Genomic DNA, 26,991 nt, shown 5'->3' on the forward strand with positions numbered 1-26,991 from the left:
TCAAACAGATTATAATGAGCAGCTACATTTTCTCGATAAGTGCATGTCAGTGTAAGGTCATCACATGCATGTGATTTAATGATGAAGAAGGTCGTTGAAGTAGAGACTCAATAACGGTGACCTTTTCAGCAACACTTCTGTGAATTGCCGCCCCAATAGGGATACCGCTGCATCTGTCCATGATAATCACACCTAGAGATCTACCATGAAGGTAATCACTGAGGAAATATAGCGTAGAGCCTGCAATTCCCAGTGCTTGAAGTTTTGCTAAGATATGCCCTGTGCCACACTCCATTTTGTGCCACAATGTCCAGTGCTCACAGGCGTTGACTTTTGATTCATCCAGTGACTGGTGCCACTTAGTGGAGAGGTTTAACAACAGATCAGCAGAGAGAATTTTCTGAAGCCATATTGACGATCATGCAGCAGAGTGTAGCTGCATCAACACATCTTGTCTTCCCTCGCTTCTCCCACCTTGTCTTCCCTCGCCTCTCCCACCTTGTCTTCCCTCGCTTCTCCTACCTTGTCTTCCCTCGCTTCTCCCATCTTGTCTTCCCTTGCCTCTCCCATCTTGTCTTCCCTCGCCTCTCCCATCTTGTCTTCCCTCGCCTCTCCCATCTTGTCTTCCCTCGCCTTTCCCATCTTGTCTTCCCTCGCCTCTCCCATCTTGTCTTCCCTCGCCTCTCCCATCTTGTCTTCTCTCGCTTCTCCCATCTTGTCTTCCTTCGCCTCTCCCATCTTGTCTTCCCTCGCTTCTCCCACCTTGTCTTCCCTTGCCTCTCCCACCTTGTCTTCCCTCGCCTCTCCCATCTTGTCTTCCCTCGCTTCTCCCACCTTGTCTTCCCTCGCCTCTCCCACCTTGTCTTCCCTCGCTTCTCCCACCTTGTCTTCCCTCGCCTCTCCCATCTTGTCTTCCCTCGCCTCTCCCATCTTGTCTTCCCTCGTCTCTCCCATCTTGTCTTCCCTCGCTTCTCCCATCTTGTCTTCCCTCGCCTCTCCCACCTTGTCTTCCCTCGCCTCTCCCACCTTGTCTTCCCTCGCTTCTCCCATCTTGTCTTCCCTTGCCTCTCCCATCTTGTCTTCCCTCGCCTCTCCCATCTTGTCTTCCCTCGCCTCTCCCATCTTGTCTTCCCTCGCCTCTCCCATCTTGTCTTCCCTCGCCTCTCCCACCTTGTCTTCCCTCGCATCTCCCATCTTGTCTTCCCTCGCCTCTCCCATCTTGTCTTCCCTCGCCTCTCCCATCTTGTCTTCCCTCGCCTCTCCCATCTTGTCTTCCCTCGCCTCTCCCATTTTGTCTTCCCTCGCCTCTCCCACCTTGTCTTCCCTCGCTTCTCCCATCTTGTCTTCCCTCGCTTCTCCCACCTTGTCTTCCCTCGCTTCTCCCATCCTGTCTTCCCTCGCTTCTCCCACCTTGTCTTCCCTCGCTTCTCCCACCTTGTCTTCCCTCGCTTCTCCCATCTTGTCTTCCCTCGCTTCTCCCACCTTGTCTTCCCTCGCTTCTCCCATCTTGTCTTCCCTCGCCTCTCCCATCTTGTCTTCCCTCGCCTCTCCCACCTTGTCTTCCCTCGCTTCTCCCACCTTGTCTTCCCTCGCCTCTCCCACCTTGTCTTCCCTCGCTTCTCCCACCTTGTCTTCCCTCGCTTCTCCCATCTTGTCTTCCCTGGCCTCTCCCACCTTGTCTTCCCTGGCCTCTCCCACCTTGTCTTCCCTGGCCTCTCCCTCCTTGTTTTCCCTGGCCTCTCATACCTTGTCTTCCCTGGCCTCTCCCACCTTGTCTTCCCTGGCCTCTCTCACCTTGTCTTCCCTGGCCTCTCCCACCTTGTCTTCCTTGGCCTCTCTCATCTTGTCTTCCCTGGCCTCTCCCACCTTGTCTTCCCTCGCCTCTCCCACCTTGTCTTCTCTGGCCTCTCCCACCTTGTCTTCCCTGGCCTCTCCCACCTTGGCTTCCCTGGCCTCTCCCACCTTGTCTTCCTTGGCCTCTCCCACCTTGTCTTCCCTGGCCTCTCCCACCTTGTCTTCCCTGGCCTCTCCCACCTTGTCTTCCCTGGCCTCTCCCACCTTGTCTTCCCTGGCCTCTCCCACCTTGTCTTCCTTCGCCTCTCCTACCTTGTCTTCCCTCACCTCTCCCACCTTGTCTTCCCTGACCTCTCCCACCTTGTCTTCCCTCGCCTCTCCCACCTTGTCTTCCCTGGCCTCTCCCACCTTGTCTTCCCTCGCCTCTCCCACCTTGTCTTCCCTCGCCTCTCCCACCTTTTCTTCCCTGGCATCTCCCACCTTGTCTTCCCTGGCCTCTCTCACCTTGTCTTCCCTCGCCTCTCCCACCTTGTCTTCCCTCGCTTCTCCCACCTTGTCTTCCCTCGCTTCTCCCACCTTGTCTTCCCTCGCTTCTCCCACCTTGTCTTCCCTCGCTTCTCCCACCTTGTCTTCCCTCGCTTCTCCCACCTTGTCTTCCCTAGCCTCTCCCACCTTGTCTTCCCTCGCTTCTCCCATCTTGTCTTCCCTCTCTTCTCCCACCTTGTCTTCCCTCGCTTCTCCCACCTTGTCTTCCCTGGCCTCTCCCACCTTGTCTTCCCTCGCTTCTCCCATCTTGTCTTCCCTCGCTTCTCCCACCTTGTCTTCCCTGGCCTCTCCCACCTTGTCTTCCCTCTCTTCTCCCATCTTGTCTTCCCTCGCTTCTCCCATCTTGTCTTCCCTCGCTTCTCCCACCTTGTCTTCCCTTGCTTCTCCCACCTTGTCTTCCCTCGCTTCTCCCATCTTGTCTTCCCTCGCTTCTCCCATCTTGTCGTCCCTCGCTTCTCCCACCTTGTCTTCCCTGGCCTCTCCCACCTTGTCTTCCCTCGCTTCTCCCATCTTGTCTTCCCTCGCTTCTCCCATCTTGTCTTCCCTCGCTTCTCCCACCTTGTCTTCCCTCGCTTCTCCCACCTTGTCTTCCCTGGCCTCTCCCACCTTGTCTTCCCTCGCTTCTCCCATCTTGTCTTCCCTCGCTTCTCCCACCTTGTCTTCCCTCGCTTCTCCCATCTTGTCTTCCCTCGCTTCTCCCACCTTGTCTTCCCTCGCTTCTCCTATCTCGTCTTCCCTCGCTTCTCCCACCTTGTCTTCCCTCGCTTCTCCCATCTTGTCTTCCCTCGCCTGTCCCATCTTGTCTTCCCTCGCCTCTCCCACTTTGTCTTCCCTCGCTTCTCCCACCTTGTCTTCCCTCGCCTCTCCCACCTTGTCTTCCCTCGCTTCTCCTACCTTGTCTTCCCTCGCTTCTCCCATTTTGTCTTCCCTTGCCTCTCCCATCTTGTCTTCCCTCGCCTCTCCCATCTTGTCTTCCCTCGCCTCTCCCATCTTGTCTTCCCTCGCCTCTCCCATCTTGTCTTCCCTCGCCTCTCCCATCTTGTCTTCCCTCGCCTCTCCCATCTTGTCTTCCCTCGTTTTCCCATCTTGTCTTCCCTCACCTCTCCCATCTTGTCTTCCCTCGCCTCTCCCATCTTGTCTTCCCTCGCTTCTCCCATCTTGTCTTCCCTCACATCTCCCATCTTGTCTTCCCTCGCTTCTCCCACCTTGTCTTCCCTTGCCTCTCCCACCTTGTCTTCCCTCGCCTCTCCCATCTTGTCTTCCCTCGCTTCTCCCACCTTGTCTTCACTCGCCTCTCCCACCTTGTCTTCCCTCGCTTCTCCCACCTTGTCTTCCCTCGCCTCTCCCATCTTGTCTTCCCTCGCCTCTCCCATCTTGTCTTCCCTCGTCTCTCCCATCTTGTCTTGCCTCGCTTCTCCCATCTTGTCTTCCCTCGCCTCTCCTACCTTGTCTTCCCTCGCTTCTCCCATCTTGTCTTCCCTCGCTTCTCCCATCTTGTCTTCCCTTGCTTCTCCCATCTTGTCTTCCCTCGCCTCTCCCACCTTGTCTTCCCTCGCTTCTCCCATCTTGTCTTCCCTCGCTTCTCCCACCTTGTCTTCCCTCGCTTCTCCCATCTTGTCACTCGCTTCTCCCACCTTGTCTTCCCTCGCCTCTCCCACCTTGTCTTCCCTCGCTTCTCCCATCTTGTCTTCCCTCGCTTCTCCCACCTTGTCTTCCCTCGCCTCTCCCACCTTGTCTTCCCTCGCTTCTCCCATCTTGTCTTCCCTCGCTTCTCCCATCTTGTCTTCCCTCGCCTCTCCCACCTTGTCTTCCCTCGCTTCTCCCACCTTCTCTTCCCTCGCCTCTCCCACCTTGTCTTCCCTCGCTTCTCCCATCTTGTCTTCCCTCGCTTCTCCCACCTTGTTTTCCCTCGCCTCTCCCACCTTGTCTTCCCTCGCTTCTCCCATCTTGTCTTCCCTCGCTTCTCCCATCTTGTCTTCCCTCGCCTCTCCCACCTTGTCTTCCCTCGCTTCTCCCACCTTGTCTTCCCTCGCCTCTCCCACCTTGTCTTCCCTCGCTTCTCCCACCTTGTCTTCTCTCGCTTCTCCCACCTTGTCTTCCCTCACTTCTCCCACCTTGTCTTCCCTCGCTTCTCCCACCTTGTCTTCCCTCACTTCTCCCACCTTGTCTTCCCTCGCCTCTCCCATCTTGTCTTCCCTCGCCTCTCCCATCTTGTCTTCCCTCGTCTCTCCCATCTTGTCTTCCCTCGCTTCTCCCATCTTGTCTTCCCTCGCCTCTCCTACCTTGTCTTCCCTCGCTTCTCCCATCTTGTCTTCCCTCGCTTCTCCCATCTTGTCTTCCCTCGCTTCTCCCATCTTGTCTTCCCTCGCCTCTCCCACCTTGTCTTCCCTCGCTTCTCCCATCTTGTCTTCCCTCGCTTCTCCCACCTTGTCTTCCCTCGCTTCTCCCATCTTGTCGTCACTCGCTTCTCCCACCTTGTCTTCCCTCGCCTCTCCCACCTTGTCTTCCCTCGCTTCTCCCATCTTGTCTTCCCTCGCTTCTCCCACCTTGTCTTCCCTCGCCTCTCCCACCTTGTCTTCCCTTGCTTCTCCCATGTTGTCTTCCCTCGCTTCTCCCATCTTGTCTTCCCTCGCCTCTCCCACCTTGTCTTCCCTCGCTTCTCCCACCTTGTCTTCCCTCGCCTCTCCCACCTTGTCTTCCCTCGCTTCTCCCACCTTGTCTTCTCTCGCTTCTCCCACCTTGTCTTCCCTCGCTTCTCCCACCTTGTCTTCCCTCGCTTCTCCCACCTTGTCTTCCCTCGCTTCTCCCACCTTGTCTTCCCTCGCTTCTCCCACCTTGTCTTCCCTCGCTTCTCCCACCTTGTCTTCCCTCGCTTCTCCCACCTTGTCTTCCCTGGCCACACGAGAGACTATCCTGGGCCTGGAAACACTGATCAAGATAATGTGTGAATCATCTTGGGCGGTACCAACATCTGTGTGCTGGTGTGCTTGTTTTGTGCTGGTGTGGTCGTTGTTTTGTGCTGGTGTGGTCGTTGTTTTGTGCCGGTGTGGTTGTTTTATGCTGGTGTGGTCGTTGTTTTATGTTGGTGTGGTCGTTGTTGTGTGCTGGTGTGGTCGTTGTTTTATGCTGGTGTGGTCGTTGTTGTGTGCTGGTGTGGTCGTTGTTGTGTGCTGGTGCTGTCGTTGTTGTGTGCTGGTGTGGTCGTTGTGTGGTGGTGTTGTCGTCGTGTGGTGATGTGGTCGTTGTTGTGTGATGGTGTTGTTGGGTGGTGGTGTGGTCATTGTTGGGTGGTGGTATGGTCGTTGTTGGGTGGTGGTGTGGTCGTTGTGTGGTGGTGTGGTCGTTGTGTGGTAGTGTGGTCATTGTTGTGTGGTGGTGGTGTGGTTGTTGTGTGGTGGTGGTGTGGTCGTTGTGTGGTGGTGTGGTCGTTGTTATGTGTTGGTGGTGTGGTCGTTGTTGTGTGCTGGTGTTTTTGGGAGGGTTCTGTGGAGATGTGATGATTGGAGATAAGCACACTTGTTGGGTTGTATACTCTTATATTAGCAGAGTTGTGAGAGGGAGGCCCAGCCTAGCCTGTCGTAGCCTGTAGGTCTATCCGTGGACTGGGAGAGGAACAGGGTGACTCCCGCCCACAAGCAGCACTGTGTGACGTCACATGTTAGCCACTAAGTCTAGCACGGGGTTCTCAGTAGTAGTACCAGTTCCTAGTAACCAGTGTACCAGTAGATGACTCACCACCAACCGTCTCTGCGTGAATCACTGACTGTATTCATATTGCTGCTGACCATAGCAGGATTTCAAACATCCTCGCCCGTAGGCACTCATGGGTCAGTCAAGATAGGGAGCAGAGAGAGGCAGGTCGGCTGTTGGTGCTTCCCCATACCTCCCGTTATATTATACGTACTACCAGCCTATGTGAGTATTCTTACCCTTTCCACGTATCAAAAACCCACATGACAGGGTCGTCTATATAATACATATGGATGGTAGTAACTACGATACTCAGATATGCTACACAACATATACAGGGGATCAGCAACTATGCTGACAGTGTGGTCGTTATGTGCTGGTGTGGTCTTTGTTTTATGCTGGTGTGGTCGTTGTGTGCTGGTGCTGTCGTTGTTGTGTGCTGGTGTGGTCGTTGTGTGGTGGTATGGTGTGGTCGTCATTGTGTGGTGGTGTGGTCGTTGTTGTGTGGTGGTATGATGTGGTGATGGGTGTTTTTTAAGGAGTTCAGCCTAATTGGCAAATTCGGCTTATTAGGCATAATGTGTGTGTGTGTGTGTGTGTGTGTGTGTGTGTGTGTGTGTGTTTACGTGTACGTACTTAGGTAGTTATTGTTTGGGAGGATTGACTTGAGCAGCATCCAGTGGAGTCCAGTGTTGTGTCTGGCTTGCTCTCACAGTTATAAAGGAAGCATCTACCACCTCATCTTTACCCCATTCTACTTTAGCGTTACACCGAGACTAAACAATTACTTCAGCATCTATATTTCTTATTTGTGTTTTTAGATTCCATCTGTACCCAGCGGATCGAAAACAGCAACAGCTTTGTCGAAAAGACAGTCGGCAGAAACCTGTCCTTAGCCCGATTCGCAAAAAAAAAAAAAATACTCGAATTATTACGTACACAGATTATAGAATGACCCGTAACCTGGTCGTAATGCTTTTTTTTGGAGCAAAACAAACTCAGCAGTAATATTTAACTTGTATTTCCTTCACCATATATATATATATATATATATATATATATATATATATATATATATATATATATATATATATATATATATATATATAATGTACACTTATGTACATTATGTACAGGAGTTGAATATAAGTGTACCACAGAATGGCAAAGACAGAAGACAGAGAGAGAGAGAGAGAGAGAGAGAGAGAGCACCATACTCAACCAGCTAGAGGCAAGTCTGGCAAATGCTGATTGCAAGTGAACCATGTCGCTTCAGCATCTGGCGGGCTCGCCTGTGAATGGACAGTGAACCAAGGTACTGGTTTAACGATGGGTACCCTAAAAATCGTTAAACACTTAGCACCCGGTTTGTTGGTTGGGAGGCAGCCTGGAAGGAAGTGTGTACATACGCCAAATAATTGTAACATACTCTTTGCATGCCACACGAATTCAGTCACATGTACATCACAAGTTGAAGAATGAAACACTTGTGCAACATTTGGGAATCTTTATTGAGGAAACATTTCACTACTCAGTGGCTTCATCAAACTACTCTTTTTCCACCATTCTTCTTTGTATTGGACTGATGAAGGCACTGTGTGGCAAAACGTTTCCTCAGTAAAGATTCCCAAATATTACACCAGTGTCTCATTCTTCAACTTACCGGTTTTCTAAACCATTTATTACCACACGTTTTCTTCCATCTCTATCCTACTATCCCTAGTCCAGTGGCACCATGTTCATGAAGAACAAGATGATCAGAAGCATTAAGAGGGCAGATAGAGGTGAGAACTGGTGATACGAGGACATTGTTGCGAACTCAAGAATAAATGTGCCCTAACGACGTTAGAATTTGCTTCTCTTGTCTCATTATTAAGAAGATTAACATTGAAAGAGCTAGATGGTTAAATTGTGGAGGTGTATTTCATACATTGTCTCAGATGCAGGTACGATAGGGCTAAAGATGTTAAAAATTTATAAAACTGGTCTCTAGTTAATGCGGCTGGGCCAGAAGCCATGATTTGTCCTTCCTCAGGTAAAATTAGGCGAATACACCAGTAAGTCTCTGCTTGCTGGTTCTGGGTACTCAACCACCCATGTCTCAAGTCTTCTTCCTGCTGGTCCTGTGCACTTAACCACCCACATCCCAAGTCTTCTTCCTGCTGGTCCTGTGTACTTAACCACCGACATCCCAAGTCTTCTTCCTGCTGGTCCTGTGCACTTAACCACCGACATCCCAAGTCTACTTCCTTCTGGTTCTGTGTACATAATCACCTACATCCCAAGTCTTCTTGGGGACCTGTGTTGTTCCTTATTTGCCTGGCATTAATCTCCCTTAGGTCAGTGGTCAGTACGCTGAGGTCAGTGGTCAGGTGTGGTCATACCTGTCATACATGGCTTGTTCTAGTGTTTTAGAATCTCAGGTTAAAGTGTTGAAGAAGGAGGTTCTACTTCTTCAGGAGGAAAATAGAAGGCTGAAGCTTCGCCTGTATGGGTCTGGGAGTGAGTGTGAGATGAATGGAGCTGGTAAAGAGAAAATGGTCTCTAGTTGTAAGAGTGGCAGCTGCTTTAAGTGGCAAGTGGTTCACAGTTCAGAAGGAAGATAAGGAGAGTAATAGAAAAGATGTGAAGGTAGGAAATCGATTCTCTGTTCTCCAGGACGAGTGTACTTCAGTGGTTAGTGAGGTTAAAGGTATCACTGACTCCCCTGCTAATCAAGGTAAGAATATTCTAATTGTAGGAGATTCCCAGGTAAGATATATGGACTGCGCTTTTTGAAACAGAGATAGGAAGGTCAGAGGGTGTGCCTCCCAGGAGCTGGTGTTGGTAACATAGTCAACAGGTTGAATAATATTATGTCAGGTAATTGGAACAAGCCCATTATCTGTCTTAGTGCTGCAGGTAATGACATTGGGAAGGGCAGAAGACAGGAGCTACTGGATAAGTACAGGTCAGCCATAGAAGTAGTCAGGTCTAAGGGAGGAATCCCAATTATATGTAGCATCTTGCCTAGAAAGGGAGTTGGCAGTGAATGGATGTCTAGGGTAATTGGTATAAATTGCTGGCTAGACAGGTACTGCAAGGAACTTGCAATCCCATTCATTGATAACTGGGACAAATTATATGACAAACATGATATGTATGCAAGAGATGGGGTTCATATCTCTGGGGCTGGAGTGGTTGCATTAGCCAATTCGATTGAGGGGGTAATTGATGACTTGTCTAGGACTTTAAGCTGATAGATTATAGAGGTATGGGTGTTTGTGGGAAACAATCAGGCTGCAGTATTAGGGTTGAAAACAGCAGATATTACCAGGATACTTCAGGGTTATGTTTAAAAGACAATATTCAAAATAAAGTTGCTAGTAAAAGCAAAGCAACTGATCAACAGACAGAGATAGTAGAAGGCAATGAGTGACTAGCTCCCTTAAGGTTTACTATGCAAATAGTAGAAGTCTAAGAAATAAGATAGATGAGCTAAGATTACTTGCAAGAGCAGGTAATATAGACATTGCTATAACAGAGACCTGGTTCAACCTGAAAGATAGAGAAATGCCTTCTGAATGCAACATACAGGGTTATAAACTATTCCACACTGATAGGGTCAGCAGGAAGGGTGGTGGAGTGGCGATGTATGTCAGAGAAAATTTAAATTGTTGTCTTAGACATGATATAAGATTAGAAACATCGGACACAGAATCTGGCTACAGTTTCTCGAGGGTTGTGACAAATTAATTTTGGGTGTGATTTATATAGGCGTATCAAAAGAGGGGATGGGCAGTTAAGAAATCAATATATTCAGTTCAAGAGAGAAATAAAAAAAAGAATAAAAGCAAAAAGGGATTATGAGGCTAAGGTCGCAAGGGATTCGAAGACTAACCCAAAAGGGTTCTTTCAGGTATGCAGAAGTAAGATTAGGGACAAGATTGGCCCACTTAAGAGTAGCTCAGGTCAGATTACTGACAGTGATAAGGATATGTGTGAAATTTTCAATACTTCCTCTCAGTTTTTACCCAGGAAAATGCTAGCGAAATTCCAGAAATAATAGATTATGTAGAACAGGACAGTAATAAACTATGTACGATTGCGGTAACTAGTGATATGGTTCTCAGACAAATAGAGAAATTAAAGCCTAACAAATAGCCAGGCCCTGATGAACTGTTTGCAAGGGTGTTAAAGGAATGTATTGAGGAACTTAGAATACGCTTGGCTAATCTTTTCATATCACTGCAAACTGGCATAGTGCTTGATAAGTGGAAAATGACAAATGTAATATCTATTTACAAGGCAGGTGACCAGTTAGCCGTATCTCCATAGTGGGAAAATTTATGGAATCGATAATTGCCTAAGCAGTTCGTAGCCATCTTGAAAGGCATAAATTGATTAATGAATCTCAGCACGGTTTTACAAAGGGGCGTTCCTGTCTTACGAATTTACTAAGGTATTTGAGGAGGTAGATCATGGTATGAATATGATATTGTGTATATGGACTTCAGTAAGGCTTTCGATAGAGTTCCACATCAGAGGCTATTGAGGAAACTTAATGCACACGGAATAGGAGGAGAAATTTTTTCCTGGGTTGAGGCATGGTTGAGAAATAAGCAGCAGAGAGTTTGCATAAATGGGGAGAAATCAGAATGGGGGCACGTCACAAGCGGTGTTCCACAGGGGTCAGTGTTGGGCCCTTTGTTGTTCACAATCTACATAAACGACATAGATGAGGGAATAAATAGTGGCATAAGCAAATTTGCTGATGACGCCAAAATAGGCCGTCCAATTCATTCTAATGAGGACATTAGAGCACTCCAAGATGATTTGAATAGACTGATGCAATGGTCGGAGAAGCGGCAAACGCAGTTTAATATAGACAGATGCAAAGTTCTAAATCTTGGACAGGAAAATACCATGCCAAATACAAACTAAATAATGTAATCTTAATATTACGGAGTGCGAAAAGGATTTAGGAGTTCTGGTTAGCAGTAATCTAAAACCAAGACAACAGTGCATTAGTGTTTGCAATAAAGCTAACAGAATCCTTGGCTTCATAGCAAGAAATATAAATAATAGAAGTCCTCAGGCTGTTCTTCAACTCTATATATCCTTGGTTAGGCCTCATTTAGATTATGCTGCACAGTTTTGGTCACCATATTACAGAATGGATATAAATGCACTGGAAAACGTTTAAAGGAAGGTGACAAAGTTAATCCCATGTATCAGAAATCTTCCCTATGAGGATAGACTGAGGGCCCTGAATCTGCACTCTCTAGAAAGGCGTATAATTAGGGGGTATATGATTGCGGTGTATAAATGGAAAACAGGAATTAATAAAGGGGATGTAAATAGCGTGCTAAAAATATCTAACATAGACAGGACTCACAGCAATGGGTTTAAATTGGAAAAATTCAGATTCGGGAAGGATATAGGAAAGCACTGGTTTGGTAATAGAGTTGTGGATGAATGGAACAAACTCCCGAGTACCGCTATAGAAGCTAAGACGTGTAGATTTAAAAATAAGTTAGATAAATACATTAGTGGGTGTGAGTTGGACCTGACTAGCTTGTGCTACTAGGTCGGATGCCGTGTTCCTCCCTTAAGTGACGTGTCTGACCTCACTATGTCAAGGCATTGGCTTAAACCTGTGGGAAATTTGACCCGCCTCGCATAGGCCAGTAGGCCTGGGCAGTGTTCCTTCTTTCTTATGTTCTTATGTCACTTGGTTCTTTATAAGGCTGTTTACTGTAGGTGGATTCATGTTGGAGCGTGGCCACACACTGCCACCTCCACCCTCGCTGTACTAACATTCACACCTAGCAGTTTTTTTTTTTCAAGATAACTGAGTAAATTAGTAATGTATGGCTATCGTGTTCTGTTTGGCAATTACTTGACGACAAATCAAGTAAGGGAAAAGTGGAGGATTTATACGAGAGCTAGTTGGTAATGATGCATAGGTTTTAGAAGAGGCTAAGATAAGTGCTTTAATATGCTGCACTTAGTCATGGCTACTTTTAACTTCCCAACAGAAACATGCCAAGTTGACTGTTTTTAAAGAATAAAAAGGCACAATACTGTGGCTGGAACAGTAGAGAAATAACCCGCACACAGGAGACTGAAACTTATGACGATGTTTCGGTCACAGTAGCGCGATAATGATGATGGCGACTAACTCCTCTCCGGCGAAGAATAGCGCCGGAGAGGAGTGTCTTCAGTTGTAGAAACAGAGCCAAGCCCAGCAGCTGAGCACTTTATGGTGAAGAGTAACAGACTTCAGGCTGGGGACAGCTGGTTGGCGCAGTTCATGAGTTCCTTTTACTGTCTCATTTGGAATGACCCATTCTTAAAAATTTTAAACACTTTTTTTAATGTACGTGAGTTGTATATAATTGTCGAGTCTTCGATTGTTTCACAAAATTCTGGACTTGTCTTAGTGTGAAGTTATATGGGGCAACGGAAGTGCATTTAATAGTTCCTTTGTAGAGTCGAGGATTGAGCACTTTGGTGAACATGATGGTGGTGTTCGTAGATGAAGTGAAGACTCCTAGGGTTTTCCAGGTGAGGCCGGGGGTATGGTCGTCGACTTCAATTTCTTCTAAAGAAATGTAGGTCTTGATATGCTGGCAGTGTTGTGGTTATATAGGTGGTGGCAGGCAGGACAGGTGGAGTGGTTTGGGTTTCTTGGGAGGTTGTAGCTGGTAGGTCTGGAGTGGCTTGGGTGGAAGTGGTTGGATGATCTGTTGGAACGGTGATGCCTGCTGTACTGTGGAGGATTTTTAGTATACCGAGGGATGGTGCACTATCAGGAAACTTGAAGCTAGGCAGGTTGTTGAAGCTAAAGAGTTCGTTGATTGTAGAGTTGAAGGTCCCAGGAAGAGCAGCGTTTTACATGTGTGGCACAGATCATTCAGTACAAGATCTTGATGGGAGAGTCGTCTTGGATTGTTTAGAAGGATATTAATTGTAGAGGCTGGTTGTTGGATTACTTTGAGAATCTTCGTCAACCTGGAATCGAGTAATAGCAGCGTAGGTCGATGTCTTTGTGGAGCTGAGTTTCTTTTGTTTTTCAAGTTTCTTATGATTTTTTCTTTTTGAGAGGACAATTGGCTGCAAGAGTGCGATGGTGACTCTTACAGTTGAGACATTTTCACACGAGGTACTAGAGGTGGAAATAGGAAGGTAGTTAATAGTGAAAAAAGGGACAGAGTGAAGTGTAATCTTGCTTGTATCTCTCCTCCTCCCACTAATGCTTCTGGAGTCTATTCCATTTCTTGTCCCTCTTGTTCTCTCAAATACTTAAAGAAACTGGCCGCTCTTTCTCTGACAGAATTACAATGCCCTTTTCTGTCATATTAAAGATCACAGTCATCCTGTTAACTGGTCCTCTGTCAAAACTGTCTATCCTTCTTCTATACGTTTTATTGAAGCATCCCTTATGCACAATATTCTTAATATGAATCTTAGTCCTGGCTTTATGTCTGTAGATATCTTCCTTTCTCATTACATTGTCAAATGGTCCAAACTTTAGAACACTCGTGACTTGACCTGATCTTTATCTTCTTTCCTTACCTATTCACATTTCCTGTACTTTTATTGCCTTTCCTGTCTTCTGCTACTACTACTATTTCTTCGTTAATATTTTGCCCCTTATTTCATTACCATTACTACCTTCTTATTTCCACCTCTACTACTGTTGCACTACTACTACTATTACTGCTGCTACTACTATTGCTGCATAATCCTACGGGTTTAGCGCTTCTTGATTATAATAATGCTACTACTACTGTTACTACTACACCTGCTACGAATACTACCTCCACCACTACTACCACAACCGCTACTGCTAATAAGACTACTACCACTACTCCCGTTCTTCCAGTCCCCTCCCCTGCCTCCTCTCATATATTCTGGCTCTCTTCCCTTCGCCCTTCTCTGACTAGTATATGGTCCTAATCTGACGGAAACATTGTCACAAGTTTGCCTTTTTGTCCCCTATACATGCGGGTTATTTGTATATTAGCTCTGTTTTCTCTGTCATAGCCCATTACATAGAATGGTTGTACATATGAAGCAATGAAATCTGCCAGACTGAACTGGGAGATGAAACTGCCTGTGACATGCCTGTGACCGGTTTTGAGTGTTGTCACAACCCCCGCAGCCCGCCTGAGGCCAGGTTTCATGTCTGACCACGTGGTCAATCAGGCTGCTTGTGCTAGCGGTCCACAGGCCTAAATAACCATCAAAACACGGCGGATCTTCCACTTGTACCAGAAAGCTGCCCAGCTTCTTGAAAACTATCTTCGTTACGGCAGTATTTTTGTTATCGTCTGGTAGTATGTTGAAAATTCTTGGGTCACGAATATTGCCACAGTGTTCTCTAATTGTACCCATCTCTCCTACCCTTCACTGGATTTATTCTTTATTTTCTCCCCTATCTTTTACTTCAGTAAGTTGTTATAGCAGTGTGCAGGTTAAGGACCTGGCCCTCAAGTATCTGCTATGGATGTATTATCAGTTACCTCTCTCTTCTCTGTTCCAGAGAACGCTTTAAGGCGTTCCCAATAGTTTAGATGAATTATTGATTCTATGCGGGCAGTATACGTCTCGGTACATTTCCCAGCTCCGCTATCTCTCCTGCCTTGAGAGGTGCTGTGAGCACGGAACAGTATTAAAGTCGTGAGAATACAAGTGGTCGAAAAGTACCGTCATTGGCTCTTACTGGCGTCTTTTACAACAATTGCATCAGGAAGGCGAAATTGCTGACCTGGAGATTGTACAGATAACTTTCACGGCAAACGTAAGTACGATAAAGCACCTAAATTACTGGGAACGGTTGAAGTCCCTTGGTTTGTATTCCCTGGAACGCAGGCAAGAGAGATACATAATAATATACACTTGGAAAATCCTAGAGGGATTAGTACCAAATTTGCATGCAAAAATCACTCCCTATGCAAACAAAAGACTAGGCAGGAGATACAACATTCCCCCAATGAAAACCAGAGGCGCCATGAGTACACTGAGAGACAACACAATAAGTGTCAGGGTCCCAAGACTGTTCAACTACCTCCCAGCATACACAAGGTGGATTACCAATAGATCCCTGTCTGTCTTCAAGAAGGCGCTAGACAGGCACCTAAAGTCAGCAACTGACCAGACGGGTTGTGGTTCGTACGTCAGTTTGCGTGCGGCCAGCGGTAACAGCCTGGTTGATCAGACCCTGATCCACCACGAGGCCTGGTCTCAGACCGGACCGCGGGGGTGTTGACCCCCAAAACCCTCTCCAGGTATACAAACGAGTCTTTTATTGTTAAAATGGGTACACACCGAGTGTTTGGTGCTAGCCCACGCTAGGTCATGGGCCGACGAGAGTGCAAGAATGTGACCTCTCTGTTCTGCGTCTGTACAGTGATTGAGACAGTAACAACGTGTGCTGCAGTCAACTCTAGTCTAGACCAACGCCGGTATATGACATCACAGGTGAAATATTGTGACAAAGCATTAAATGCAAAGGTCAGCCTTTTGATTTAAAGTTTCTCATAATCTACCTCTTCCTTTTCCTGGTATTTGCTATATTTGTTTTATTTTGTTTTCCAAATGACAAATGTGACATAAATATTCCTAAGTGTTCTACGCGTTCCATTGTTCCTTACTTGTGCTTATTTTGACGTCTTCATTCTTCCCATAACTATGCAGCTAAAATTTAATACCACTGAACATCATGTTATTTTCATTTGCCATTGAAAGACTATGTCGGTATCCTGTCGTGGTTCTTTTCTCTAGAGGTTTTTTTTTTATACTTATTTTGGTATTATCCGGAAAAGATGAAATAAAGTTGTGGTTGTTGTTCTTATCTATGTCTACTGTGGGACGAGAAATAAAAATTGTGCCTTACTGTAGAACACTCTACCTTCCTGAGACTCAACCTTGCTTTGTTTACCACTCTGTGTGATTTGTTAGAAATTTAAATACTCATTTCCCTATATTTCCTGTTTTATCTCTTGATTTCATATTATCAGCAATTACTCCATGGCCACATTTATGAAATGCCTTTGCAAAGTCCTTGGAGGGTTTTGAGTTTCTTCCGTATTGATCTAATAGTTGTGACAAACAAGACCTTCCTGCGCTAACACCATGTTGAACTTGAGTTGTGTGGCTCATGTTTCTCCATTAAGTCAGTAACTTGGTGTCTCTAACAGCTACTTGTAAAACTATTACCAGTGTCCAGGGAATTCCCCGGGATGTAGCAGCATTCAGCTTAATGGAATCAGACCGGGCCGTAGGGGTCACGATCCACGAAACCATCAACAGGTAAACCAAGCACCTAAATATAGCTCCTACTCTCTGACGTCACTGCAATACTTCCAGTCAATTTGCAAACATTAGAGGTGTAGCGGATGAGAGAGAGAGAGAGAGAGAGAGAGAGAGAGAGAGAGAGAGAGAGAGAGAGAGAGACTGAGACTGAGACTGAGACTGAGACTGAGACTGAGACTGACTGACTGACTGACTGACTGACTGACTGACTGACTGACTGACTGACTGACTCCCAGGAGTAACATGAAGCTAACACCACCATTATATTACCCACACATACACGGCACACAAGGATAGTTTACCCTTTTCCTGTGTGTGGGTGAATATGTCCCATCTTGGCAACGTTAAGGCTGAAGTCAATCCTCAGTGAATGGGAGAGCAGTTTATCCTCAGTGAGTAGAGAGAGCAGTTTATCCTCAGTGAGTGGAGAGGGCAGTTTATCCTCAGTGAGTGGAGAGAGCAGTTTATCCTCAGTAAGTGGAGAGAGCAGTTTATCCTCAGTAAGTGGAGAGAGCAGTTTATCCTCAGTAAGTGGAGAGAGCAGTTTATCCTCAGTGAGTGGAGAGAGCAGTTTATCCTCAGCACGTGTTATTTGAAGTTAACATATGCACATAAAATTGTGTTGGCATGTACACACATGATTTAAAATACACGCACATGTTTATGGGCTTAAAGGCTTTTAGAAGTAATGTTACATACAGTGTCGGGATAATAGAAAAGTAGAATGAAATAAATAATTATTAGTAAGAATACCGATAGTATCTTAGGCAAATAGACCCATGCGCAACGTAGTAGTCATTTATTGCTTCCCTGTTTCGCTCAAGTGCAAGCTTTTAGTGAGCGATACGTAATGAGAGTAAATGTTTCAGTAGCTGCCCATGTGTTCAGTTACCTAACACAACTAGCTGAATAAGGAAGTTTGAAGAGGAGGTGTGATAGTTGATGGTAAAAAAAATGAACAAATAAATGAATAAGAAACACGTGTAACACTTGGGTATCTGTATTGTGGAGACGTTTATATAATCAATAGCTTTATCAGCCCAGTACTGAAAATAATACTGGAGATGATGGGAGACAAGAAGTAGTAGTTTGTGGTAATGTAACTCTCAACTTTGATGAATGTGTTGGAGTCGCTGGAAGACGTCTTCCACTATTATTTTCTGTATCAGATTAAAAAAGCCACTGGTTATGGAAACGTCTCCACAGTTAAGACGAATAGATGTGTCAAATACGTCCTATTCATCTATTTAATTGACTGAAGAATCACGTTCCATAGGCGAAACGTCTCAGTAAAGTCCCTTTCTGCACTTGTCTCTCTTTTTCCACTTGTCGGGTTTGCGTTGCCTCCAAGCAGACTGAAATTCTAGCAACACGAAGAGTATTGCTGTATGTTAGTCCCTCAGAGCCAGCTGCTGTTAAACAAGGAATCCCTGATATTGAGTAGCCACATCATCAAATACAGCCTTGACAGTCGCAAGAAATAATTAACGTTTATTTCTGATCCTGCTTGAAACGCAGTGGGTGTTGACAGCCTTATGTTATTTTTAGCTGTCCGTCCTCACGCTTCAGGATCCATACCATTTTCAAGCCATTGGTTCACTTGCAGCTACACCTGAAAGCAGTGGTGGTGAAAAGCAGTGCTTGTGACATTGTCGACAGCTAAAAATAAGTGCTTAGCATTTTCTTGATTTTTTTTTTTTGGGGGGGGGATGCATATTCGTACCTAGTCAAATATTTTGCATTTAGTCTGCCACAGAATGTCAGTAAATATTCTTCTCCAGCATTAACAATACCTTCGTAAGCTGTATTGGAATCTTTGACCACTTCAAACCTCGGAATACATTGTTCTTCTCTTATTGGTTTCTTCAAGCTGTCTCAGCCGCTGACAGCTTGAAGAAACAGATCACTCTACATTATAAATTGTTGTCTGGAGTAATGTTAAAAACTTTTGAGAGTCATTGTTCATTTCTGGATTCAAGAGATCTCAGGCCACAAACATGGTGAGTAGATCTGTTGCGGAATTCATCATTTTCTTCACCAGTAAAAATTTAAGCATTGGAAGCGACCCACAACAGTCGGCTAATACCCAGTTACATATTTATTGTTTAAGTGAACAAGGTACAAGTAAACGTACATGCTTCATGTCTCCACTAACCCCAGGATTGAATCCGGGCCCTTCGGTTGGAAGCCGATGGTGTTACCATCGAGATTGACAGGACATGGTTGAGTATTTGCTATAGGCTTGTTACAACCTCCTTGCTCTGTATTTTAATAGTTTCATCGATACAATGGAATATACTTTCTTTTCTCGTTGCAGTTTTATATCTGTGTCTGCAATATCATTTCTGCTTGACCTGTGATACGTTCACTGCAGCATATGAATTCACTGGCACTGCAGTGACAGCCCTTGTAGATAGAAGTAAGTATGTTTGCTCGTCTAGATTCAAGGGATGATTGTGTATTCAGCCAAATAGTGATGCCGTCATTCGTCTACATGTTTACATAGGTTCCTTGCGTTGTTGCAATTCATCATGGTCAACTTTAACAAAAGTTTCCAGGGCCTAGACAAAGTAACAGTCAAAAATCACTGCTTGGGTCAATCTGGTCAGTGTAGTCTCATTAATGTCTGGTCCTAGGCGTGCCTGTGGCTCCTTGTGTTAGATCACTTGGGTCAACAAGGCCTCAGGAGGGTAGAGGACAGCATGGTGTTGACAGCGATGTAGGCTGAAAACGGCGTGCTTCTTAGTCACAACTTATATGTTTGTGTTTTATGAAATGACTAACAATTTACCGTTCAAGCTCAGTGTGTGTGTTTAATAATAATAATAATAATAATAATAATAATAATAATTATTTACTACAAGTACATGTATATTGTATATAGCCCTAGCTGACATCAATGACATACTACTATATAGAAAGCCGCTTGTTATGCAGAGCATTTAGGGCAAATTAGGTCGATTATGTCCCAGGATGCGACCCACACCAGTCGACTAACTCTCAGGTACCCATTTTACTGATGGGTGAACATAGACAACCGGTGTAAAGAAACACCCAGTGTTTCTACCCTCGCTGGGAATCGAACCTAGACCCTCGCCGCGTGAAGCGAGAGCTTTAGCCACCAAGCTAAAGTGTGTATATACATGTGTGCGTATGTGTGTGTGTGTGTGTGTGTGTGTGTGTGTGTGTGTGTGTGTGTGTGTGTGTGTGTGTGTGCTCACCTATTTATATTCACCTAGCTGGGGTTGCAGGGGTCGATTTATGGCTCCTGGCCCCACCTCTTCACTGGTCGCTACTAGGTCCACTCCCTGCTCCATGAGCTTTATCAAACCTCAGCTTAAAACAATGTATGGTTCCTGCCTCCACTACGTCACTTTCCAGACTATTCCACTTCCTGACAACTCTATGACTGAAGAAATACTTCCTAACATTCCTTTGACTCATCTGAGTCTTCAGCTTCCAATTGTGGCCCCTTGTTTCTGTGTCCCATCTCGGGAACAGCATGTCTTTGTCCACCTTGTCAATTTCTCGCAGTATTTTATATGTCGTTATCATGTCTCCCCTTACCCTCCTGTCATCCAGTGTCGTCAGGCCGATTTCCCCTAACCTTTCTTTGCAGGACATTCCTCTTAGCTCCGGGACTAGTCTTGATGGAAACCTTTGTACTTTCTCTAATTTCTTGACATGCCTGACCAGGTGTGGGCTCCAAACTGGTGCTGCATGCTCCAATATAGGCCTGATGTACACGGTGTACAGAGTCTTGAACGATTCCTTATTGAGGTATCGGAACGCTATTCTTAGGTTTGCCAGGCACTCATATGCTGCAGTAGTTATATGGTTGATGTGTGTTACAAAAAACGCGATTCTAAAAAGCTTAGAAATCTCCAGTGAATACTAGAAAGGACTGCCCTTCTAGCATCCAGCCTGTTACTGGGTTTTCGTAACAATTAGTCAGTATCCTTGTCCAATTATCCATTAGAATTCAATAAGAATTAATAGTGCTTCAGGATTACAACTGGTAGGCTACTAACTAGAGAAATTAAAATTTAATAAATTTATTAAGTTGTCTAGGCGTATATCAAATTAAATTAAATTAATCACAATAATCAAAATAATATTAATCACTTCTCTAGTGTACAGTATTATTGTGCTGAAAGCACATATCATATTTATAATTTTTAAGTACCGTCTGGTACATTAACATTTAATAAGATATTACAAATATGTACAAGTTTGTGTGTATGTGTGTAAGTGCTCTAAGTAGTTCGCTATGTCTCATGACTCGACTAGACTTAAACAAGTGACTGACAAAGTCCTCAAATAAGCTAACTTCTTGGCCAATTGGCAATCAGAACAGTCTGCTTGAACAATAAAAAGAATGCTAAGCCCAATAGCAATATAACAAGCAACTGCAACACAATCAGGATCAAGGAGATAATATAACGACAGCTAGTAGGGACCATCTGCAGATCCTCCCCAAAAGTCACAAAACTCTCATAATACTGAATCTAAGTTCAGCGTAAGAAAATCCCCGACTGTAATAGTACACAGATACCAGTACGAGTTAGGTCAGAAGCTACAGCTCAGGACCTGAGTTGCTCAGAGTGTCTATGCGACACACAACCTCAGCACAATGTCGAAAATCACTAAGTCTATACAATGTTCTGTGAACAGAGTCTCCAGAACTAACAAGAAAGCTACAGAGACGATCTTCCAACAAAGGCCAATAAGGGAAGAGTTAGGCAGGCCTTGTCAGGAATATGTCCAACCACCAAGCGAGTCTAGACCAGACTGAATACTTCAGGCGAGGTGAGAACACACCCCCCTCTATCACGTGATAGCTCCGTGGACATTTGCTGCCCAGCAACAGAAGCCAGCAGAGTAACGAGCAAAGAGTGATAATTACAGTAGTTAGACAATCAAGACTTGAACTATGAGCACATAATAATATGTTACATCCTACCTAACAAAAGTAACTAAGTCAAATAATATAAAGCAATATATTCATGATTTAGCTATTGTCGCAAATATAAGCAATATAAAATTACATGAAAAGGTAATATACATTATATAATAATATGCATCATATACATTGTAACCCATTCAGAGGTTGCAACACCCCCCCAACACGACAAACGGTCGCACTAGGAGTTGCGTTAATGTCTTTCACATTATTACTGATTACTCATGTCACTTTAATACTATAATATTGAAATCTAGAGTCACTCTTGTGCCAAGTATTTCTATAATTTTTTAGTGTCTGTATCACAAAGTTATGCCCCTAGTACTAGGGCAGTACACAGTATCATATCTCTGCATACTTGTGGTTATGTACATCAGTGTAGAGACAGGATAGCATAGACAAGCATGACACGTTGAGGCTCGATCATAGTAGTGGAGACTGCATACAAACAATAGTCTTGTGCTATAGACAGGAGACTGCATTCCACTCTTAAGTAGTGGTTGTGGAATGCTATGCAGTATGGACATCTGAGTATGAAACAGCTTAAGGCGTGTAGTGAGGGGGGATGGGTGTCTGCGGCAGGACAGTGTTCTGCCATGCAGTAACATCGCCCACACCACACTACAAACTCATCACTCAGCTTCTGTCTCCTCCCACATATATCACTACTGTGAATATATAAATATAATAATTAGACATGAGTATATATAATTAACATGGGCTGTAGAGATTATGTTACTTTACTGAATTTGACATAGCAAGTAACAAAAGGTATTTGGGCATAAAATTACGTTAATTTAATGTAACTGATAATTATTAAGGACGTGACAGAGCGTCAGCAATTACATTACAATGACCACTTATGTGTTTTATACTAATAGAATAAGGTTGGATTCTGAGTGCCCACCTCATGATCCTAGCATTCTTACTCTTCATAGTATTTATATAAGTGAGTGGATTGTGGTCTGAAAAAACGTTAATTTTAAATGGGGAAGTGCCCAAATACACGTCAAAATGTTCCAAGGACACCACAAGAGCTAGAGCCTCTTTCTCGATAGTGGCATAATTTTTCTGGTGTCGTTTAAGCTTAGATGAATAGTAACATATAGGATGGAGAATGTCAGTGGATGTTGACTGTTGGAGCAGCACAGCACCCACTGCATAACAACTCGCATCTATATGTAAAAAGAAGGGAAGATTGAAATTAGGACTCTTCAACACAGGAGCAGAGGAGAGCAAACGTTTCAATCTTTTCAACACGTCTGAACAATCTCTAGTCCAGATGAAATGAACTTTGCTACTAGTGAACACAGTGAGAGGTGTAGGTGGAGGTGAGTGCGCTGGCTTGCCTGTCACTTGACACACGTGGCAACGTCGCACATGATCAGCTACTGTTTCCTTCATCTTTGGCCAAGTAAAATGTTTTGCCAGTTTACCGAGTGTCTTCTTGACACCCAAATGTCCTCCAATGGGACTGTTGTGAGCAAAATCAATGGCTTGTTCACGAAATGTAACTGGTAACACTACGACATGCTTGACTGTGGTGGAAACACTATCAGCTGACAGCTTACATGTATTTTTCTCCATCAGTACACCGTTACTATAATAGTAACAATTATCAAGATCCTTTGCTTCACTCTCAGTAACTGCTATATCTCTGTCTTTCCAGTGACTGATCAACAAACTGATCCTTGATTAAATCATCATGAGTTAGAAATTTAACGTCAGTTGTGTCCTGACTAGGTTGATGACCAGGGGGAGTCAATGTTAATGGTCCTGGGCGCAGAGCGTCACTAAACAACATATTCAACCCCAAATCATTGTCATCCACTAACTCAACAGGAGACAAGGATGGTTGTTGAATCTTTGACATAGCTCTAGTAATTGCGCTGAGAGGAAATAAAATAAGCTTCTCTCTACAAGCTTCAATGGCATAATTATCATCAGTGGTATTATCAATCACAAGTGGTTCTTTACATATACCAGCATGAAAGATATCGTTCCCTATCAACAAGTCCACTGACCTGATGGGAAATACACCACTGGATATACCCACTGAAATATAACCAGTATAATAGCTTGTTTCAGTGTAAACTTTGTGCAGAGGTACTCTTATAACAGCCCCACCATAGGCTTCTAATAATACATCTATCTTGCAATAGGTATCATCAGTTATGGGCAGTACATCTTCTCTTAATAACGTGAGATAACTGCCAGTGTCTCTGAAAGTAATTATCTCAGTCAGATGTGATTCGTCAAATCCTACTTTACCTCTCGATAAGTAAGGACTCATTGCTGAACGAATCTTTTCGTCAGATACACTTTCTGACGCTGGTCATCTATCCTGAGTAATATTATCTAAAACAGTAGGATCAGAGGTATTACTAGGATTTTGGTGCCTTTGTTGCTCGGAAGAGGATACGACTTGTGTGGGGGCGCCAGCCGCACGACTGTTCTCGTATCTCTTTCTAACTTATAGCAATACTCTCTAGCACGTCCTTTTCTGTTACAATAGGTACATTTAACTTTCTTCTTCTCGATATCAGATTTCTGTCTAGCCACAGAGACAGATTCAGGATTGTGAGTTTTCCTGGTAAAGGTACGAGAAGTTACAGTAGCAGGTACATCAGGCCGGCAATGAGCAGCTGATTTAGGTTGCCAACTTTTAGGACAACTTTTAGTTACCTTGTTTCTATGTGTTTTAGTACGTACAAGTTTGTGAGAAATCTCGTAATTGTCTGCTAATGCTGAAGTTTCCAGAATATCCGAGGTAGTATGATCGATCAGATATGCAATAAGATCACAGTAAACAGGTGATTTTAAAATATGCAAAACAACCACTGTGAAAGAGTAGTGAAATTCAAAGCGCTTTCATGACTACTCACATCGTCAATATTTCCTTGACAATGTGAGTAGTCACGAAACCGCTTGGAATTTCACTACTCTTTCACAGTGGTTATATATATATATATATATATATATATATATATATATATATATATATATATATATATATATATATATATGTATGTATGTCGTGCCGAATAGGCAGAACTTGCCATCTTGGCTTAAATAGCAACGTTCATCTTGCCATATAGGACAAGCGAAAATTTGTGTATGCAATAATTTCGCCAAAATCATTCTGAACCTAACGAAAAAAAATATATTTCACTGTGTTTGTTTAGTATTAAATTATTGTAAACAAATCTAAAATATATTTAGTTGGGTTAGGCTAAAATAAATTGTTCTTGTTATAATAAGGTTAGGTAAGTTTTCTAAGATTCTTTTGGAGCAAAATTAAAAAATTTTACATTAACATTAATGAAAAAATATATCTTTAAACGTATAAGAGAAAATTTTAGAAAGGAATTAATTTTAAATGAGTTCTTGCTAATTGACCAGTTTTACATATTCGGCACGACATATTATATATATGAATCCTTATATTTCAAAATTCTTTGCAATGATTATGAAAAAAAGTATTTGGTGTCATGTGTCATCTATCTAAAAAATAACCAGGAAAACGAGGCCATTTTTCATGAAATAAATTAATAATAGCAAATAGGCAGTGAGAGTATTGACTTTAATGTACCGAATATAAGGTGGAATAATTTATGATAGGAGCCAGAAGCTAGAGACTTAATATCATTGTTGAAGGTGGTTTTGTAAAACTCACTCCAGCCACTCACGGGAATAATGTGTAGCAGCTTCTGACCACAACATTATTCAGATCAAAATAAGCTCAATTTTGGAGATTCAAAATAATACTGTGATTGTTGTCAACTACAACAGAACCAACTTGGACAAGATGCGTCCAATTATCAGTGACCTAAATTGAATCAAACTATTTTAAAAACATTGTGAAAGGAACGTCGAACAAATACTAAATAAAAATTCAAAATTTTCGAAAGGATAACAAATAAAGATAAAGATAAAACCAATGAAGATTAAATAACTAAAAACTACATAGAACACAGCCAAAACGTAATGCATACAGTAAATTAACTGCTTGCAGTTATAGAAGATGATAATGAACGGTAAGAAATGATAAGCTGCAGTTTCAGAAACGAATTCCACATACAATTAAAAGTAACCCAAAGAATTATTTAAATGTCAGGGGGAAAATGTGGAAGGGATGATAGGTGCTTTAAAAAGCGAGAACTCTTAATAAAAGAGACGGCGCCACAACCCAGCCTTGAGCTTTGTGCTTGCAACTGAACACCACACAAACATTCCCAGGACGCTAAATTTATTCGTTGGATCTGAATAGGACAAACAAAATATTACCGAAATTAGGAGTCTTGGATAAGTCTCAAGATTTCAGATATTAAAGTCTTAGAGAAGCTTAGCATTAACAAATCAAGTAGACCAGACGAGCCCTCTACAATGATTATAAAACAATGTAGATACAGAATTGCGTACAGGCTCGGGGGTCGAAGGCTGCAAACTTCTCTCAAGGAGAAAGTTCTTGAAGTATCCTACCGAGCACATCCCTGAGGCGCACATCAAACAAATAACTGCTGCAGCATGTGTGTGTGTTTGGAAGACCTTCTAAGCCTCTAAGGAAATATTTAACAAGTCATTAGAAGAAGATAAATTGCCAGACTCCAGCAAACTGGCAAATGTTACCAAAATATGAAAAAAGGGAGACGTTAGCTCAACCTAAATTTTGGGTAAATAAATGAAGAGTGTTTTTGAGGGCAAGATTTTTAAATTTCTGGTAAAATAATAACCGGATATCAACGTGGATTCTAGGGTCTCTAGACTCTTCTTAGAACACACACACACACACACACACATATATATATATATTATATATATATATTATATATATATAGCTGTATAGTCCTTGTGGCTTAGCGCTTCTTTTTGATTATAATAATAATATATATATATATTTTATATATTATATATATATTATATATATATATTGCAAAAAATCGCGAACAAGCTATACAAAACACAAAACAGCCTCGGGGGGGGGGGGGAGTTGAATGAAAGGTCTAGAGTTATCATTCAACTCATCCCGTGAGTCGAATATATGGAGTATCTTAACCTAGGAGAAGCGAATTGTCTTCTAAGAAGAGTCTAGAGACCCTTCCGAATAGGTAAAATTGGTCAGTTAGCAAGAACTCATTTAAAATTAAGTCTTTTCTAAAATTTTCTCTTATACGTTTAAAGATATATTTTTTCATTTATGTTAATGTAAAAATTAATAATTTTGTACCAAAAGAACCTTAGAAAATATACCTAACCTTATTATAACAATATAATTAAGCTTAATCCAACTAAATATATTTTAGATAAGTTTACAATAACTTAATAATAAACAAACACAACGAAATGTATTTTTTTCGTTAAGTTCAGAATGTTTTTTTGCGAAATTATAGCATATCGCTTGCCTTATTCGGCAAGAATAGCATTGCTATTTAAGCCAAAATAGCAAGTTTTACCTCTTCGGCACGACACACACATACACACAGGAGAGAGAGGAATGGGTAGATTGCACCTTTTTGGACTGCAAGAAGGCTTTTGACACAGTACCACACAAGAGACTGGTGAAAGAATTAGAGGAGTAGGCAGGAATAAAAGGGAAAGTACTGCAATGGATCAGGAAATACCTGACAGGAAGGAAACAATGAGTGTTGGTACGTGATGAAGTGTCAGAGTGGGCGTATGTGTCGAGTGGGGTTCCA

The 26,991-nt window shown here is 43.4% G+C and overlaps 1 protein-coding gene across 11 annotated transcripts in view; it reads left to right on the top strand.

Annotated features, from left to right (window-relative positions):
* The window catches only part of disp (RND transporter family member dispatched), a 753,128-nt gene that overhangs the window by 470,482 nt on the left and 255,655 nt on the right, over positions 1-26,991 (top strand). Inside the window, exon 1 of one of the 11 annotated variants that reach the window (XM_070096031.1) lies at positions 6,047-6,255. The exons of the other annotated variants lie outside the window; for them this stretch is intronic. The gene's annotated coding sequence lies outside the window, so the exon portion shown is untranslated. Of the gene's footprint in view, positions 1-6,046; positions 6,256-26,991 lie in introns of those variants that run through there. 11 annotated transcript variants of the gene reach the window in all.

This window comes from Cherax quadricarinatus, chromosome 52 (genome assembly GCF_038502225.1).
Source record: "Cherax quadricarinatus isolate ZL_2023a chromosome 52, ASM3850222v1, whole genome shotgun sequence".
NCBI classification, from domain to species: domain Eukaryota; kingdom Metazoa; phylum Arthropoda; class Malacostraca; order Decapoda; family Parastacidae; genus Cherax; species Cherax quadricarinatus.